We start from the raw sequence: 6,383 nt of genomic DNA, 5'->3' as shown, positions 1-6,383 counted from the left end.
TTGTACTGTCTTTCCAAAGCTATGAAACTTTGTAAGTTCATTTGAAGTTAGTAGGAGCAGCCTCTGATAAAATCCCTATATCAAACCAGTTGCATGGTGTCAGTGGATAGACACCTGAAAACCATGGCTGTTTTTGAGACTCTGGCCTGAATGCATCAAGTCATTCAGATCTTTCTGTGAATTTGTTTGGTATACATGCTTGGTTGAAAGCATTGTAGTACCTGCTTCTTTGAAGGACAGTTGTTCTGGTAGGTCTCCTCTCTTTCCATGACATGCCATACATATTGTCAGCCCATATCACTGTAGATAAGATCTGTTCCCAAGCCTATGGTGTTCCCATATGTGCTTCTGCACAGCTGCTTAACAGCTCCTGTCTGCTAGTGGCCTAAACGTGGCCATAACATCAAGAGTCAGGAACAGGACACAAGGTATTCCCCCAGAGGAAATGGACTTGCAACAAAAACATAGTGCTCCAAGTGCTGGTATGATTTAGTTCTAGTACCTAGATGCTGGCCAGCCATGTGGAAAACAGGGATTATGGTCAAATTTTCTCTCCCTGCCCCTTACCTATTTTAGTACCCATTTCTACAGGCAGCTATGCAACCACTGCCTAATTCTTCTCCAGCTAATTTTGGATTGATAACCATAGTACTCTCCATTGCTTCCCTCTCACTTAAGCTATGTTAACAATTTAGTAGTAATAAAGGAAGACACGGTAAAGCAATCAAGTGGATGAAAACTGTGAAAGACAGTAAGGAGTAAGGTATAGAAGATACTTTTCCATAGGAACATTTGTATAAGGTGTCTGATCTAAGCTTTTAAAATATCTAGTTATTCTAATTTTAAGGTAACTTATAATTTTAAAAGCACAGTATATATCTGCTGTGGAACTTCAAAAGACAGATTTTTTTGAACTTGCTGAAAGTCAGTAGCCATATTCCTAAAGCCAGTTTGTTGGAAAGTTAAAGCATCTTTTGGTGGCAGCCCTGCTCGTAGATTACAAGAGGATATTTTCTTAATTTCCGTTTCTCTAACAGGTTCAGTTCATTAGCTACATCTTTCAAAACTGAATAACTGATTGCAATTTTTAAAAAGCAGGAAATCTTTTCCTCTTCTACTCTATGAATAACAACTAGGGGGAAATAATGAGATTATTTATAAATTCTTGGACATAGTAGCCAGAAAGAATCAGTTCTCCTACTTTCTGCCTTCAGTAAAATTGGTTTTAAATTAAAAACATATTCATATAAATATACTTAATTGTTTCAGCTAAATCCAAAAGGTTTAAATTTGAGGGATCTAAAAAAAATTATCAACATGTTTTACTGCTCATTTATTGGAAAGAATAAACTTTTCTTTAAGGAAAATGAAGTACAACTGCACAACAAGACGATATTTAATTGTACAAATCGAGCTTCCTGTGTGCTGATTTGAATCAATCCACCCTGAATTCAGTCTTTCCAGCCCCTGTGCTTGTGGTAGTAGAGTTTTCTGGCCTTCCTTCAGTTTCTCAGTGTCTTTGTGGTAATGGTTGTGCCTAAAAAGGGAATGCAATGTTCCAAGTGACTTCACACAGACATGCCTAGGGCCTGATCCAAGCCTATTGACAGGGGCTGGAGTCCTTCCATTTGCTTCAGTGAGCTTTGAATCAGTTATTTTATAAGGACATTGCCTCCTGGCTTCCTGATGCGGTAGACACGCACAAAGAGATCATATTTGCAGGGCTTCTTTTTTTGTACTCTATCAAACAGCATCTTCTTATCTAGCTTGCTCTCACTATAACTTAACATCATATTCAAAGAACTGGTTTAGGTCTCCTGCTTAGCTTTAGGGCATTTAGGATTAATGTACTAATTGTGTGTTACCTTTTATTTTTTGTAACTGAATCTGATTTGATTACTTTCTATTCACAAATCTAATTTTTCTAGATTTTCTCTGCTATTATTTCTCTGTTCCTCACAAGTAATGGCTGCTCCTTGCAATTCAACATAATTTGTGAAAATTAGTAGCTCTGTTTACTGCCTTTCTGTTAAAAGTTAAATAAGGCCGAGCGTAATACAGATTCCTGTGGTAATCTAGGGGTCTCATACCCATTGACTGATGCTGTTGGTCAATACCCTTTGGATACGGTCATCCAGGTTGTCATAGCAAGTCATATCCTCCAAACCAAACTGATCTGAGTTTGTAAAAACTAGAAGCAAATATAGACTAATATTAACCAGAATCCAAATGTAGTACAGTCAGCTCTATAAACATCACTTCATGTCCAACCAGACAGATTCTTACAGACTTTCTTAGCTTATTAAATAAAGTCATCAGTTACTCTGTCAAAAAAAAAAAAAAAAAGTAATCATGTCCAACAGTTAAGTTTTACTAGTTTTAAACTCACAGCGCTTATTTTGTAGGACTCTTTAGTCATCTGGATGTTTATTGGCGCCATTCCTCCTCTCCATGGGATACAAAGTAGTCACTGCCAAAGGTCAGAACATTTTTGAAAGTTGAAATCCTTTTACTTTTCTATTTTTTCCCTTCTTTTCTTTCCTCATTTCTTTTATCTTCTCTTCTTTTTACAGTCCTGTATATCTTACTTTATCAGGAATTAAAATTGATAAACATGCCAGTGGTACAATAAGTTCACAGTGTAACTCCTTTGGCACTGTTAGGGTGTCAGTCATCTTAAACAGGCAACTTGCAACTGCTCATATACTTCAAGTATTCCCTTTTTCAGTCTTTCCCAGTATAAATTTTACTGGGTCTCCCTGCCTTAATTTTTCTGTCACCTTCCTCTACTTGCTTTGAAGGAATTATTTTTAAGTTGTTTGGTACTGTACCTTACACAGGTTTAAGGTATTATTTTAATTTCTTTTATCATTTATGACCAAGCACTTAGCTCAGTCTTGCCTCTTCTGAAGTAAATAGGAGTATGAATGATATATCTGGAAGGCTCAGGAATACTACCAAGCTTACAAGTCTCACTGTGTACTATGTACGCAGCCCACCTCTGTGCCAAGGTGAGGTCAAGCCAGGAATGACCCCACTTTGCAACTTGGTTTCCATGTAAAGGCAGACCAGGAAAGGAGTTGCAACACATCTGAGAATGCTCTTGATGAGCACATATGGTGTATATCTTGCCTGTAAGACTGACTTTATTCTTGATATTACAGAGACAACTTTCTCTTGTTAAAACATTTTTTAGCATTATGTCACTCAGCTGAAATGTTTTCTGCCTTCTCATCTTAACCAAGATTTGAGGTATTTTCACCCCTTGGTGTTCTTTCCATTTTGAATTTCCACAGCAACATGTTGGTTCTTGTTGAAGTCTTACTCCACCACTCATCATGAAGCCACAAGGCTGCCTTCTGAACCTCTGCTTTTTTTGTTTGTTTTCAGTAGCAATTGAACTAGTATATTTTGTTAAGAGTGTCAGTTTGGCATTGTAGGCTTCTTTTCAACTGGTGGGCTTTAAGTCTTTCTTTGTGTCTTAATCATTAGATCCTACAATCATTATTCAGCTAAAATTTTCATAGGATTCAAAGAGCACCTTCTCTGAATTAAGACTGTAGTTTCAGGTCTCTTTGGTGGCTTTCTGTTACAAAATTTTACCTGAGTGATTAAGAAAGTGGGATGTCTTTAACCATGTTTGCTTTATATTGAAAAAAACTGCTTTCAGGTGTTAATGGCTTGGGGGGGGGGTTCCCCAAAACAAAATAACTTTATCTCATATTTCACACAAAGAGCTCCCACTAATATCATTAGGAAACCCACTTGCACTTGAAGAGAAGTAGACTCTTTTTTGTAGTAAAAAAAAAGGACACCTGATATATTAACTGAAGAAATAACTGAAACTCAGAAAACTTCAGTGAATAACTTTCATTAAAAAAAACCAAACAAACCAACCCCAAACTGAAGTGGGAAAGACTGATTGTGGATCTTCAAAACAAACAAATGAAAAAACAAACAAAAACCAAGAAAGAAAGCAAAACCACAGAGGACTGCAATTGGCCAAGCAGCCTGTTGGTACCAGGTTCTCTGTAGCATTAAAAGCCAACTTAAAAACATCAGTCACATCTGCATGTGCCTCAGGAGTGACTGAGCTTGAACTCTGGAATTACAGAGCACAAACCAGTGTCTAAACTTTACCCATGCTGGTAGGGGAACTTGCACCCTGTTGTAAGTGGTTGGCTAGTCCTCCTAGTGTGCTTGCTTGCTTTGTAATGTCGGGGACATAAAAAAAAATATGCAAAGTGCATTAAATCAACAAGCCTATAGGAAAGCAATGTTAGTCAGCAAACTGTTGCAGAGCACGGTTTCAACAGGTGTGAGCAGAGTGCTCTTTACAAGTAATTTAACTTTCAGCCTGTAAGAAAAAAACGACTACTTTTCTGACAGCTAGTTGGCTGACTCCCTCACTGTCAGCAGATGCTCTCGCTCAGGACACAAGTCCTAGCTGACTTTTCTATTTTTTTTTTTTTTTTTTAACATTCACACAGTACCTTGTGGAACAGCAGGACTCTGGTCTTGAGTTCTCGTCCCTTTGGGCAGTGCTCAAATAGTAAACTCACCTGATGAGTCTTATGTGTGGTTGACAGGCAGGTGACGACAGCCATCCTTGTGACATTAGAAAGCAGCCTGAGCAGCCCAGGGGTACCTTGCCCCTCCCCCCCCGACAGATGCAGCCTCCTACCTTTTGGCACTGCTCCTTTGAGGGGAAATGTAATCATGAAATATGGTAGGGATAATTACCAAATTGAGAAGAGCAAGCTTTCAAACAAGCAACAGGCATGTTTTTGGGGAAGTAGAGGGGAGTGTTTGTTATTTTTAATTACAGCTCATTAAACAGAGAGAATCAGCTCTCAAATCAGTGGGGAGACTGGTGTTATTTCAGTAAAAGTCAAATCAACCACCAAAATATCATATAAATCAGAACTTACTTTGCTCTGTTTTGAAATGTTTTCATCTAGAAATCCGCTTCTCTTAGCTGCACCACTTCATCATGTAAACACAGCCCAAGTCAGATCTGTAGAGGAGAACAGCTGGTGCTGAGGACCCTGCTTCCATACAATACTTTTCTAATGCATATCCACCTGGAGGGTGGAAAAAGGATCCTTTCACACTAGCTCTAGTCTGGTCCTCTACATAAGAGGCGTGCGTTACAGCTCCTGTACATTAGAGCACTGGGACATAATTTTTAAAATGTTTTACCTGAAAGCAATTTAGATTGCATGTTCTCACACCACCTGCAATGTGAACGAAAGCATGGTAAGTGGAAATCATTGTGATCTACTATTCAAAAGCATGCTTTGAATCCAAATGAAAATGCTAGTATGACATAAATCATCTTAAATATGAATGATTTGCAATAAAGTGAGGCTATAAAAGTTGCGGGGGATCTTCTGTAAGAGTATGCTCAGCGGCTGAGAGAGATATGGCAGCTAATTTTTGAACAGGGAATGTGTGAGAGCCCAGAAAACTGGTACTAATTCCATGTTTGCCTCCATAAAGATAAACAACTCTTTGTTAAGTGATGCAGCCATGAAATCAAGCCTCTGAAATATTCATCAATGTAACATAAGGACTAGTAAATGCAGATCTGGTGTCTTTTGATGTCAGTAAGAGCCTGTTGTAGGGAAGTGACTGTAGAAAATTATTTATGCTATTGCGACTTCACATTTTATGTTCCCTATGTTTGCATTGTTTCAAGTCCCTCCCTTTTGTCTTTGTCATATATTTCTTTTTTTATTTGAAATGTAGAAGTTGATGGATTTGGTGTAAAATTGGTTTAATTGAGATTCCATTTAGATTCTACTCTATAGTATGATGAAATGCCAACTAGTCTAGCACTTTAATTAGAAGCCTGTTTAGGATGTGGTGGTATATCTTAATTTCTAAATTTCCTACCAAGGGTATTGAATGAAATTTTTGCTCATGTTTTCCTGAGGAAGCAATACTGATTATTGTAATAAAAGGCCTGTGGATTTGACTTCAGGAAGTAATTCTGAGACCCAAAGGAAATGAAGTCCAAGGGGGGTGTAAAATGTGAAGTACATTAATTCTGACCAGTTGTAACCTTTGTGCCTCTTCTCCACACTTTCCCCCATGTCTCTTTCTTTCCTCACTTTTCCATTTCATTTATGTACTGCTACATGTAGAGGCCACAAAGATTTCTCTTTGGGCTGTGAGAGAAACAGGCAAAGAATGAATTTCGTTTACCATGATTTTTTCAGAATTCCCCTGTCACCCTATGTAGACCAAGACGCTCCTCACAACATGTTGGCTCAGATTTCAGAAAGATGGCAAGTACCAGAAAGGCTGACATAAGCCTACATGTCTACATAGAGAACAGTCATTTTTTGGGACATAATTGCCGTAATACCCATCCGTAA

Source organism: Falco rusticolus, chromosome 7 (genome assembly GCF_015220075.1).
Source record: "Falco rusticolus isolate bFalRus1 chromosome 7, bFalRus1.pri, whole genome shotgun sequence".
NCBI classification, from domain to species: domain Eukaryota; kingdom Metazoa; phylum Chordata; class Aves; order Falconiformes; family Falconidae; genus Falco; species Falco rusticolus.
Note: the sequence above shows the minus strand (reverse complement) of the source record.